At 34.1% G+C, this 14,452-nt stretch overlaps 1 pseudogene; it reads left to right on the top strand.

The window, feature by feature from the left end:
* Positions 1-454: 454 nt before the first annotated feature.
* On the top strand, positions 455-2,248 carry LOC110011425 (annotated as a pseudogene).
* The last annotated feature ends 12,204 nt before the right edge of the window (positions 2,249-14,452 follow it).

Below are 14,452 nucleotides of genomic sequence, written 5' to 3'. Positions count from 1 at the left end.
AAATTAGTATTGTCTCTTAATTTATTGAACATGAAATTGAATACTCACGTGCAAAAAACAAAGCGAATTTTCCCTCCAAATTGGCAAAATCCCCAACTTCTCAATGGGCCATGGACTAAAATTACACAAAAAATTGAAAATATAATCTAGTATACTATTTGTCATCTGGATATTTAAAGGTCGACCCTCCAAAATTACATGCCCAACAATGTACTTTTGCCAACTTAACTACATAAAAAAGAGAATAATCTAATTAAAAATTGGTTGGTAAGTTTGCTTGATCAATATTGTTGTTAAGGATGTAGGATATATTTAAGCTTTTTCACTATTTCATTATAATAAGTTCCTTCGCTTGTAGCCCTTTGTCTTGTGGTGCTTGCATTTCGATGGATTCTAGCATGTGTAGTTGTCTGTTTTGCCTGATGATAATGTCTGTATTCCTCTTAATTTTAAGGTGCATTAAGGCTGATTCAAGCTGTAGTACCTCACATGGCATCCAGGAAGAAGGGAAAAATCGTTAATGTTGGAAGCATCACGGCTTTGGCTCCTTTGCCATGGGCAGGTGCTTATACTGCACCCAAGCTGCTCTACATGCAGTTACTGATACTCTCAGGTCTGTTTGAATGTTTCTTATCTCCAAATTCGTCCATAATGTTTTGTCCGAGCTTCCATTTCTGTTCAATATACGAAACACCTTCCTCCAATGTTTTGTCCGAGCTTCCATTTCTGTTCAATATACGAAACACCTTCCTCCTGTGTAAGCAACGACAAGAGTATAGCTTCATCACTTGAGTAGTCTTATAGGGTAAATCATATTTACATCTCATGAGGTTTGGCTCAATTAGTATACATCTCAATTCCATTGAAAATCACAATTACCCCATTTAATGTTCGTAAAACCTTATAACATTTGATGCAGAACTGCACAAGTATAAAGATACCCTTGATCCCCTGTGATATGGTAATTGGGAAAATATCTTCCCTTGTGAAAAAAAGATTAGAGTGTGCATAGTTTTTTCTCCAAAAAGTTATTTTTATATAATATATTAAATATCTAATATATAAAATAATTATAAAAAGAATAAATATACTATTTTATATATAATATATAATATTTTTTAATAATATCTACATTTTTATTTAAAATTAAAAATGAAAGAACCAACCCCCTACTCACCCACCTCCAAACCAGCCACCGCCCATCCACTTCCCAAGATAGTTGGTGTACATGCTAGTCAGATCGATCTTTTTGGGGAAAAATGCAATCAACCCCCTTGTAATATCGCAAATGAGCAAATTACCCCTTATGAAAAAATAAATAGCGAATTACCTCCTTGTATTTTTTAAAAATATAACAATTTACCCCCCTAAGATTTTTAAAATGAACCAATTTACCTCCCTGTATAAGGAGGTAAATTACTTCACTTTAAAAAGTATAGGGGGATAAATTACTATATTTTTTTCGTAGGAGGGGTAATGTGTCCATTTTCAATATCATAGGGGAGTAAATTGCTATTTACCCGATCTTTTTGTTTCAATATTTCGAAAAAGAAGCATTTTAACCCCTTCTATCTTGTTGTGGTTTTCACTATCGCAATTTGCAACTGTTTTCATATTTTCGCCTGTACACTACCTATTTTTCCCATACTTGCTAATTATAAGAGCCCAAATACTAAACTATTACTGTGTTTTGCTTTCTCTGTAGATCTAGCACAAACACTCTCATTCTTTGTTACTTAATTATGAGTTCAGGAAGATAAAAAATCATTTATGCTGCACATTTAAATCCTATTTGATGGACATATAATAAGAATTACATGAGTTATGTCGAAAATATGATCGTAAAAGTTAGCAAAACATATTGTCCATGTGGACATTAAGACAACTGAGAATCAGTAAATATTTGTGCAGACTGGAACTATGACCCTTTGGGATCGATGTGATCAATGTTGTACCTGGTGTTGTGAAGTCCAACATAGGAAACTCTTCCTTAGCAACATATAATAGGCTGCCAGAATCAAAGTTGTACAAGAAATTTGAAGAAGCAATTCGAGCAAGAGCGATGCTTTCCCAAAACATTAAATCAACGCTTGCAGAAGAGTTTGCGAAGAAGATGGTCGACGCAGTGCTGAAGCAAAATCCACCTGCTTGGCTCTCCTTAGGCCATCTGTTCGGAGCAATGGCAATCTTGCACCATATGCCCCTTTCCATCAGAGATTTCATCGTCAGGAAGAAATTCAACTGTTGATATATCTTGCTATGTCCCACAAAAACTTGGGAAGTTTCCTCTAAGCCCATGGTATATGATGCAGGTCTGTAGAATTTGAATTTTCTATTTCAAATTATATTGTATTTTCTATTTTGTTTAGTATATAAAAATTATTTTATTTATTCTATATCAAGAAAAATGAGACGTAGTGAGTATTTATAGTATATATAATTGAAGAGCATCTTATTGACATTTTCGATTTATTGATGTGTTACTTTTTTATTTTCTTTTTATACTGAATAAATATTTTTAACTTTCCCGTTCATCATGACTTTTCATAACTACCTTTTGGTAGTTTTTTTTCTCATTCATTTATAGTTTAAATATATATTATATTATATATTTTAGATAATTTTTAACTCTATAAAAAATAAATAATATAATTTTAAAAAATATTTTATTTTAAATATTTTATAATAATTATGCACGCACATAGAATGCGTCAAACTCTCTAATATATTAAACGAGGTATAAGATATAATAGTGTAAAAAATAATTCATTCCAATGTGTTGTCAAAAAAGATCAAAAAGACCCCCTTGTCATAAATAAATTAACAAAAGAACCCTCTTTGGAAAAATGAATAGGCAAAATACCCCGTTGGACTGGGGTTGTGGTACACGCGCCAATAATGTGTGAATTTTTTGTTTTTTACATGTATAATGACAAAAATGTCTTTGTTTACCCATCGCTAGATATTATTTTATATAAATCAACGACTTATATTTAAGTATACAAATCAGAGGCCCAAAATTTGTCAAACTAAAATTGAATGGTTTAGATTTCACTTAACAAATCTATGATTTATATTTTATTTGATCAAAATGAGTGGCTCAGATTGTATTTAATTTGAATCAATGCTTTAAATCCAAAATTGTATATATAGTATATAAATATATAGTTAAAATTATATATATGTAATGTGTATATATATACACAATTAAAATATATATATCTAATATATATATAAAGAGAGAGAAGGGGGGGAGGAGGGGGAGGCGATGTGAAGATGTCATAGCCTTGACAGGTAGAAGAAGATATAATCCTCATTGTCCATCAATTAACAAATTCAGCCGTCAGATCGAGGGCTTAGCAGAGGAATGGAACGACGCCGTATCAAGCTAACATAGGGGAATCAACTTAAGTGCGACGAAGTCATTTTAGAAATAAAGGGGCAGATCATCCTACAGTCCCAACTGCAGCTCATCAAACGGTCCCAATCAAATGTTTTGAGTTCTTCAACAGAATACGCACTCCAGCCTACAGATGCACCTCACAGCTCCACCACCTCCAATTCCTAACTTCTTTCTATTTTTATTGATTAGTTTCTTTGTTACAACAGCAGTGTATTTATCACCGTGTAAATAGCATATGTAACCAGAGTTTGGGTTACTTTTTTATGAAATTAGTCTCTTTTGAGCTTATACACAAGTCGTCCTCTCTGTTTCTCCTCCCCCCTTCTTAATTCCACGACAAATCATTACATTTGGTATTTAGAGCAAGGCTTTCCTCGACTTCGCTACGTACAAGTTTTTTTTTCTATGGCAGATGGTACTTGCAAAGAAAACAGGAGTTGTGGCTGATGGAGGAAAAATTGAAATGATAAGTCCATGAACAACAAGTGCAGGCACAGTTCAAAAACATGATGGGCATTCAAGCTAGTTTACAAAATTCCTATTCAGAGCTCGTGGACGGTCAGAAGACCATCCAACTTCAATTGCAAGGCCTTTTGGACCAAATGCAGCATCTCAGTCGAGGTAAATCAGTGCTCTGAGAGGCTCCAGCACCCCCCTAAGGAGCGAACACCTAGTTCACGACCTGATTCTGAGTTCTCTGGCTCCCAGGGTTGTTTCCCTTCTATTTCCAACATTGAGTTCTCCAAATTTAACGAGGATGAGCCACGGGGTTGGATCCAGAAGTGTCAGTGGTATTTCCAGATAATTTATACCATCCCAGAAGATCAACGAGTGTCCTTAGCTTCCATTCACCTCTATGGACGCGCTGAGTTATGGTTCCAAAGGCTGGTGGAAAAAAGGTTGCCCACTTAGCAAGAATTTATCAAAGCGGTTTATGAACGATTTGAACGAATAGACCCAGGAGTGTCTTGGGTGAATTCAATACATTGCAGAAGGGCATTAAATCAGTTGAACGGTACTTAGAAAACTTTGAGGAGCTCAAGTCCCATGTTATGATTTTCCATAGCAACTTTCGCTAAGCCCTACTACGTCACTTGTTTCATTAATGGACGAGACCAGACATCAAGGGTCCAGTTAACTCTCTACACCCAACTCGACTACATCAAGCTGTGGCTCTAGCTTAAAACCAAGAGAATACCGTCAGAGCTATTTTGCAACTCGCAAACCCAAATGCCAAACTATAGCCTAACTCTAAGCAATTCTCTGCACCTAAACCTACATATAACCCAATACCACCTAAACTCCATCACCCACCTCATAAACCTATGCCCAAAAAGATGACCACTCAAGCCCCCATTTGCTGAATCTTATCTGAAGCTGAAATGCAAGCTCCTAGGAGTAAAACCTTGTGCTATAATTGTGATGAAACCTTTTGCCCTGGGCACAAATATAAGCAGTAGTTTATGTCTTGTATCCTCACTGAGGAAGAGTGGCTTTGGAGCAAGAAGATGAAGGAGATCCCACTGACTCCCGCCCAAGGATGACATGATTGTCTCTGTCAACGCCTTAAGTGGCAATACAGATTTCTACGCATTTAGGGTGAGGGAAGGGCCTATGGACACGAAATTCTAATTCTAATTGATGGGGGAAGTACCCGTTGTTTGTTGGATATAGACGTTGCTAGCAAACTGCAATGTGCCTTCGAACAAACTGATCCTCTTGGTAAGTGTAGCTGACGGTCGCGAAATGATCAGTCAATGGTATTGTCCCACATTCTCGTGGGAAATACAAAGTCAAGCGTTGACCTATCCCATGCGCAGTCTAACAATAGGAGGGTGTCACATAGTATTGGGAGGAAACTGGTTGAGACTATACAGCCCCTGGAATATGACTACAATGCTATGACTGTAATAGTCTCTCAAAACGGTAAGAAAAGGGGGTTCCAAGCCCTGATGTAAAAGGCTGAGTTGCACATGTTGTCTGCAAAAAATATATCCATGATGGTGAATGAAGGATCCTATGGGTTCGTGGGTCAACTGTACACTATCTCTGTCCACCCTCCATTACACAAAAAGCCCAATTTGCAACAAGATAACCTCTCCAATCTATTAGCTGCTTTCACCGATCTCTTTCAAGAGCCTCAAGGCTTACCGCCTAACAGACAAATTGAACACAAAATCCTACTTAAGTAAGATGTTATCCCCAAGAAAATGCATCCGTACAGATATTCATATGCTCAAAAGGGTGAAATTGAGGCCATTGTGAAAGGTATGCTGAAGGATGGTATCATTAGACCAAGCCAAAGTTCACTTGGGTCCCCTGTTTTGTTAGTCAAGAAAAGGATGGAACGTGGCACATGTGTGTAGACTATAGATATCTGAACCACCTCACCATTAAACACATTTTCCCCATACCAGTTTGGGTCAAGTTTCATCGAATTCTGAGACCGTTCAAAATTTAGTTGTTTTGCATGGTTTTATTAAATCAACTTTCTTTCCCTTTTATACTAACTTGTAATTATTATTACGATTAGCAAATTTACAACACAAATGCTTGGGTCTAGACCTGCGATTGGGTCAAGTTTCGTCGAATTCTAAGAACGTTCAAAAGTTAGTTGTTTTGCACGGTTTTAGTAAAACAAGTTTGTTTTCCTTTCATACTAACTTTTAGTTATTATTACGATTAGCAAATTTACTACACAAATGCTTGGGTCTAGACCTGTGATTGGGTCAAGTTTCGTCGAATTCTGATAACGTTCATAAGTTAGCTGTTTTACACGGTTTTATTAAAACAAGTTTGTTTCCCTTTTATATTAACTTGTAGTTATTATTACACTTAGGAAATTTAATAAACAAATTCTTGCATCTAGACCTACATTTGGATCAAGTTTCGTCGAATTCTTAGAATGCTCAAATTTAAGCAGTTTTGCACGGTTTTATTAAAACAAGTTTATTTTCCTTTTATACTAACTTGTAGTTATTATTATGCTTAGCAAATCTACAACACAAACGCTTGGGGTCTAGACCAACGTTAGGGTCAAGTTTCGTCGAATTCTGAGAACGTTCAAAATTTAGCTGTTTTGCACGGTTTTATTAAAGCAAGTTTGTTTCCCATTTATACTAAGTTGTACTTATTATTACGCTCAAAAAATTTACAACAAAAATGCTTGGGTCTAAACCTATGATTGGGTCAACTTTTGTCGAATTCTGAGAACGTTCAAATGTTAACTGTTTTGCACGATTTTATTAAAACAAGTTTATTTCCCTTTTATACTAACTTGCACTTATTATTACGCTTAGCAAATTTACAACACAAATGCTTGGGTCGAGACCAATGTTTGGGGCAAGTTTCATCGAATTCTGAGAACGTTCAAAATATCGTTGTTTTGCACTATTTTATTAAAATAAGTTTGTTTCCCTTTTATACTAACTTGTAGGTATTAAGATTAGGAAATTTACCACAGATATTCTAGGGTCCAGACCTACGATTGGGTCAAGTGTCATCAAATTTTGAAAACGTTCAAAAGTTAGCTATTTTGCACGATTTTGTTGAAACAAGTTTTTTTCCTTTTTATACTAACTTGTAGTTATTATTACGTTTGGCAAATTTACAACACAAATGCTTCGGTCTAGACCAACGTTTGGGTCAAGTTTCGTTGAATTTTGAAAACGTTCAAAATTTAACTGTTTCGCACGGTTTTATTAAAGCAAGTTTGTTTCCCTTTTATACTAACTTGTAGTATTATTACGCTTAGCAAATTTCCAATAAAAATGCTTAGGTCTAGACCTGGGATTGGGTCAAGTTTCGTCGAATTCTGAGAACGTTCAAAAGTTAGCTGTTTTGCACGGTTTTATTAAAACAAGTTTGTTTCCCTTTTACACTAACTTGTAGTTATTATTACGCTTAGCAAATTTACCACACAAATACTTGGGTCTAGACCAACGTTTGGGACAGGTTTCGTCGAATTCTGAGAACGTTAAAAATTAGCTGTTTTGCACGGTTTTATTAAAGCAAGTTTGTTTCTCTTTTATACTAACTTGTAGGTATTATTACGCTTAGAAAATTTACCACACATATTCTTGGGTCTAGACCTACGATTGGGTCAAGTTTCGTCGAATCCTGAGAACGTTAAAAAGTTAGCTGTTTTGCACGGTTTTATTAAAACAAGTTTGTTTCCCTTTTGTACTAACTTGTAGTTATTATTACGCTTAGAAAATTTACAACACAAATGCTTGGGTCTAGACCAACGTTTGGGTCAAGTTTCGTCGAATTGTGAGAATGTTCAAAATTTAGCTGTTTTGCACGGTTTTATTAAAGCAAGTTTGTTTCCCTTTTATACTAACTTGTAGTTATTATTACGCTTAACAAATTTGCAACACAAATGATTGGGTCTAGACCAACGATTGGGTCAAGTTTCATTGAATTCAGTGTACGTTCAAAAGTTAACTGTTTTGCACGGTTTTATTAAAACAAGTTTGTTTCCCTTTTATACTAACTTGTAGTTATTATTATGCTTAGCAAATATGCCACACAAATGCTTAGTTCTAGACCAACGTTTGGGACAGGTTTCGTCGAATTTTGAGAACGTTCAAAATTTAGCTGTTTTGCACGATTTTATTAAAGCAAGTTTGTTTCCCTTTTATACTAAATTGTAGTTATTATAACGCTTAGTAAATGTATAACACAAATGCTTGGGTCTAGATCTACGTTTGGGTCAAGTTTCGTAAAATTTTGACAACGTTCAAAATTTAGCTGTTCTGCACGGTTTTATGAAAGCAAGTTTGTTTCCCTTTTATACTAACTTGTAATTATTATTACGCTTAGAAATTTAACATACAAATTCTTGGATCTAGACCTACGTTTGGGTCAAATTTTCGTCGAATTCTGAGAATGCTCAAAATTTAGCTATTTTGCATGGTTTTATTAAAATAAGTTTGTTTCCCTTTTATACTAACTTGTAGTCATTATTTCGCTTAGCAAATTACAACACAGATGCTTTGTTCTAGACCAACGTTTGGGTCGACTTTCGTCGAATTCTGAGACCGTTCAAAATTTAGCTGGTTTGCACGGGTTTATTAAATCAAGTTTGTTTGCTTTTATACTAACTTGTAGTCATTATTATGCTTAGCAAATTTACAATACAAATGCTTGGGTCTAGACCTGCGATTGGGTAAAGGTTCGTCGAATACTGAGAACGTTCAAAAGTTAGCTGTTTTTCACGGTTCTATTAAAACAAGTTTGTTTCCCTTTTATACTAACTTGTAGTTATTATTACGCTTAGCAAATTTACCATACAAATACTTGGGTATAGACCAACGTTTGGGTCAAGTTTTGTCGAATTCTGAGAACGTTCAAAATTTAGTTGTTTTGCACGGCTTATTAAAGCAAGTTCGTGTCCCTTTTATACTAACTTGTAGTTACTATTACGCTTAGCAAATTTACAACACAAATGCTTGGGTCTAGACCTGTGATTAGGTCAAGTTTTGTCGAATTCTGAGAACGTTCAAAAGTTAACTGTTTTGCACGGTTTTATTAAAACAAGTTTGTTTTCCATTTATACTAACTTGTAGTTATTATTACGCTTAGGAAATTTAACACACAATTCTTGGGTCTAGACCTACGTTTGGGTCAAGTTTCATCGAATTCTGAGAATGCTCAAAATTCACGGTTTTATTAAAACAAGTTCGTTTTCATTTTATACTAAATTATAGTTATTATTACGCTTAGCAAATTTACAACACAAATGCTTGGGTCTAGACCAACGTTTGGGTCAAGTTTCGTCGAATTTTGAGAACGTTCAAAATTTAGTTGTTTTGCATGGTTTTATTAAAGCAAGTTTATTTCCCTTTTATACTAACTTGTAGTATTATTACGTTTAGCAAATTTACAATACAAATGCTTGGGTCTAGACCTGCGATTGGGTCAAGTTTCATCAAATTTTGAGAACGTTCAAATGTTAACTGTTTTGCACGATTTTATTTAAACAAGTTTGTTTCCCTTTTATACTAACTTGCAGTTATTATTACGCTTAACAAATTTACAACACAAATGCTTGGGTCGAGACCAATGTTTGGGGCAAGTTTTATCGAATTCTGAGAACGTTCAAAATATCGATATTTTGCACTGTTTTATTAAAACAAGTTTGTTTCCCTTTTATACTAGCTTGTACTATTATTACGCTTAGCAAATTTACCACAGATATTCTAGGGTTTAGACCTACGATTGGTTCAAGTTTCGTCGAATTCTGACAACGTTCAAAAGTTAGCTGTCTTGCACGGTTTTATTGAAACAAGTTTGTTTGCTTTCTATACTAACTTGTAGTTATTATTACGCTTAGCAAATTTACAACACAAATGCTTGGGTCTACACCAACATTTGGGTCAAGTTTCCTCGAATTTTGAGAATGTTCAAAATTTAGTTGTTTTGCACGGTTTTATTAAAGCAATTTTGTTTCCCTTTTATACTAACTTGTAGTATTATTACTGTGACGCCCCAAAAATTATAATATATAATTGGGAGATGAATTGGTAAATTTTTATAAAACTTAGTTAATTAGTAAATAAATTATGGGTCATAATTGAAATATAATAACACTTGAATGAATTAAATTGGAGGTCGTTATAACATTTGAGAACAAATTATAGTAATTAAGAAAATTAGAAAGGACGTGATTGGTATTTTAAGAAAAGTTTAATTAAATATATATAATAATAATACTATATACTTTATATATATAAATAGTATATATATCTATGTGTGTAATAAGTGAGGAGAGAGAGAGTTTGAAATGGAGGCGGTGGGGCCTCTCTCTTCACCCAATTTCATTTTAAAATACATACACTGCACGCATACACATTACACACACACAATACAAGTAGTGGAAATTGCAATTGTTCGGCCGAAAACCGAAGAGAGAAACCGAGGTACGAAAATGTAATTTTAATTTTTATTAATTTATATAATTATAGTATTTAATTAGTCCGTTTATTAAATGTTGTTTTTACTAAGTGATGTACTATTTAATCGGAGTATTTTACGAGTTTGACTATTTAAATTAGTGTCGTATTAAATATCACAATTGCTATAAAAATGATATAGTTGGGTAATTAAAATATTAGATTTGTTAGCTTTAATTATTATTATAGCTAATTTACACAATTCCATCGGAATGACTAACCAAATATGTAATTCTATGTATTATTGCTTAATTAAATTGTATAGTAGGGAGAAATTGATAGAAAATTCATAGAAATATTCCAAAAATTATATTTAATAAATGGTATGTTAATAAAGAGGATTAACGAAGATTTGTACTTCGATAGAAATGGAATATTGAAGAATTATTAGAAATTGTACGAATAATATTTAATATTATATTTAAAAGAAATTACGATATTCTCGATATATTAATTGTATGTGGTATAATTCATTATAGGATACGGGGGTGAAGTAAAAGGACTGACAATTAGTGACAGTGTGGAAAGAAACGTTGTAAGGTCGAGGTAAGTAAATAATTAGTATTATCTATATATGCTTTCTGTATTTGTGGTTTTATTGTTATATGAATTTGTGGTTAATGTTGTCATTGATTTGTCTGAAATTATATAAGTGATGAATGATTTGATTTGATTGACGATAGTATGTACGTGGAATGCGAAGACACGTTGAAATATCATGTTTGTCGTATGTTGTGTTGTGGGTGTCTGAAAATGAGAGTGTAATGATATATTGTTTTACGTTACTAGTTGCTTACAAGAATGGTGATATGTGGAAATGAGGGAGTGGTGGAAATTGAATATAATTGTGGCGTGAATACCCCTTGACGTGTTGAAAATGCTATGTGCGAAAAGAAAGTGCTATGTGCGAAAAGAAAATGCTATGTGCGAGATTGATGAGCCGGCTGTCAAGGGGGTTCACTTGAATTTATATAACGGTGAGATTGAGTTGGCGGGAAAAACACAATATCACCTTCTGGTAAGCAAATTAGGAAAAATGGAGTTTGGTTAGTTGTCTTATTATGAGATAGTCATGTGGTGTAATAAAGATGATTATGTGGAAGCAAATTGATTGTATTCCATGCGTGTAGCCTGTTTATCTTGTTTGGGTTGTGTTTTATGCATCTTGCCTATTTATCTTGTTTGAGGTTATATGTGGTATACATATATAGATAGGGCTGGTTATTTGCTTACTGAGTGGCAGGCTCATCCCTCTGCTGACATTTTCTTTCAGGAGTTGACTTTGAGGTGTCTGACTGTTGAAGGCTAGGTCTACGTGTTATACTCAGGCAGGTCGGGCCAGTATGCAGTTTTCTCCTCTTTGTCAGTTAGAGTATAAATTGTATTTTGTTTGTATAAAGAGAACATAGGCGTAGAGATCAATTGTGGTGTTTGATTTGTATATATGTGATGTTGTGGGTTGACTATGTCGTTATGACGTTGTGAATACGTATGTATATTGATCAGATGATTATGTGCATTTATATATATAAACACGGGGATTACTATAAGTATGACGTTTAGGGTAGATATAGCTCTTGTAGCAAAGGGGGTGCTACAATTACACTTAGCAAATTTACAATAGAAATGCTTGGGTCTAGACCTGCGATTGGGTCAAGTTTCGTCGAATTCTGAGAACGTTCAAATGTTAGATGTTTTGCACGATTTTATTAAAACTAGTTTGTTTCCGTTTTACACTAACTTGTAGTTATTATTACGCTTAGCAAATTTACCACACAAATGCTTGGGTCTAGACCAACGTTTGGGACAGGTTTCGTCGAATTCTGAGAACGTTCAAAATTTAGCTGTTTTGCACGGTTTTATTAAAGCAAGTTTGTTTCCCTTTTTTATACTAACTTGTAGGTATTATTACGCATAGAAAATTTACCACACATATTCTTGGGTCTAGACCTACGATTAGGTCAAATTTCGTCGAATTCTGAGAACGTTCAAAAGTTATATGTTTCGCACGGTTTTATTAAAACAAGTTTGTTTCCCTTTTATACTTACTTGTAGTTATTATTACGTTTAGCAAATTTACAACACAAATGCTTGGGTCTAGACCAACGTTTGGGTCAAGTTTCGTTGAATTTTGAGAACGTTCAAAATTTAGTAGTATGTTTGGTTTCAATTTTGGCCCATCTTTGAAATGGGCCAAAATATAGTGTATGTTTGTCTTGTTTGGTTTTGTAAGTTTTGGATATAATTTTTTATTATTTTAAAACAGTTTTAATTATTTTTTGTCCAAAAAATATAATTAATTAAAAATAATATTTATTTTAATCACTCACAACTAAATAAATTATATATATTTTTACACATACATATATATAAATATATATATCAAAGAGACATGATTTGACAATGAACAGTACTTTTTGTCTCCCCACTACCCAACATCAAACATACCATACTTATTTTATATTATCTCCAAAAACAAATTCAAACATACACACTATCTCTAACTTATTTTTATTCATCTTTGTTTTTCTCTCTCTATCTTCACAAAACACCCCAAAACAAGTTAAAAACAAAACCAAACATTATGTGTTTTTCTCTCTCTATCTTCACAAAACACCCCAAAACAAGTTAAAAACAAAACCAAACATTATGTAGCTGTTTTGCACGGTTTAATTAAAGCAAGTTTGTTTCCCTATTATACTAACTTGTAGTTATTATTACACTTAGCAAATTTGCAACACAAATTCTTTGGTCTAGACCTACGTTTGGGTCAAATTTCATCGAATTCTGAGAACGTTCAAAATTTAGCTATTTCGCACAGTTTTATTAAAACAAGTTTGTTTCCCTTTTATACTAACTTGTAGTTATTATTATGCTTAACAAATATACCACACAAATGCTTGGGTCTAGACCAACGTTTGGGACAGGTTTCGTCAAATTCTTAGAACGTTCAAAATTTAGCTGTTTTGCACGGTTTTATTAAAGCAAGTTTGTTTCCCTCTTATACAAACTTGTAGTTATTATTACGCTTTGCAAATGTATAACACAAATGCTTGGGTCTTGATCTACGTTTGGGTCAAGTTTCGTAAAATTTTGAGGACGTTCAAAATTTAGCTGTTTTGCACGGTTTTATTAAAGCAAGTTTGTTTCCCTTTATACTAACTTGTAATTATTATTACGCTTAGAAATTTAACACACAAATTCTTGGATCTAGACCTACGTTTGAGTCAAATTTCGTCGAATTCTGATAATGCTCAAAATTTAGTTGTTTTTCACGGTTTTATTAAAACAAGTTTGTTTCCCTTTTATACTAACTTGTAGTCATTATTACGCTTAGAAAATTTACAACATAAATGCTTGGGTCTAGACCTGCGATTGGGTCAAGTTTCGTCGAATTCTATGAACGTTCAAAAGTTAGCTGTTTTGCACGATTTCATTAAAACAAGTTTGTTTCCCTTCTATACTAACTTGTAGTTATTATTACGCTTAGCAAATTTACCACACAAATGCTTGGGTCTAGACCAACGTTTTTGTAGTTATTATTACGCTTAGCAAATTTACCACACAAATGCTTGGGTCTAGACCAACGTTTGGGACAGGTGTCATCGAATTTTGAGAATGTTCAAAATTTTGTTGTTTTGCATGATTTTATTAAAGCAAGTTTGTTTCTCTTTTATACTAACTTGTAGTTATTATTACGCTTAGCAAATTTACAACACAAATTCTCTCTCTAAAAATTCTCTCTCTAGTTTCCAATCCATACACGAGGCGGACGGCGAAGTGGCTAACGATGAGGAGGGGCCGGACAACGCTGAAAACATCATGGAGGGTAGCAGCAGTCCTAAGACAACCAGCGCCGGCGAAAAACAGGTTGCTTCCGGCGAGGAAGAAGACGAACAGTTGGAGGTCGTTTTTTCGGCATTTGACGCCGGGTTTTCGCCGGCAGTTAGAAGCCCAACCAACGTGGAGGAGAACAACATTGATCCAGTAGCAAATGATGGAAGATTGAAAGAGAAATCAAAGGTTATTTTGCAGCCGTTGAAATTAGGGTTTCTGCACACCGAGGAATCGCACGGCAATTTCCCAACGAACC

The sequence above is a fragment of the Sesamum indicum genome, unplaced genomic scaffold (assembly GCF_000512975.1).
Source record: "Sesamum indicum cultivar Zhongzhi No. 13 unplaced genomic scaffold, S_indicum_v1.0 scaffold00245, whole genome shotgun sequence".
Taxonomy (NCBI): Eukaryota; Viridiplantae; Streptophyta; class Magnoliopsida; order Lamiales; family Pedaliaceae; genus Sesamum; species Sesamum indicum.
This window is presented reverse-complemented; position numbering and strand designations above follow the sequence as displayed.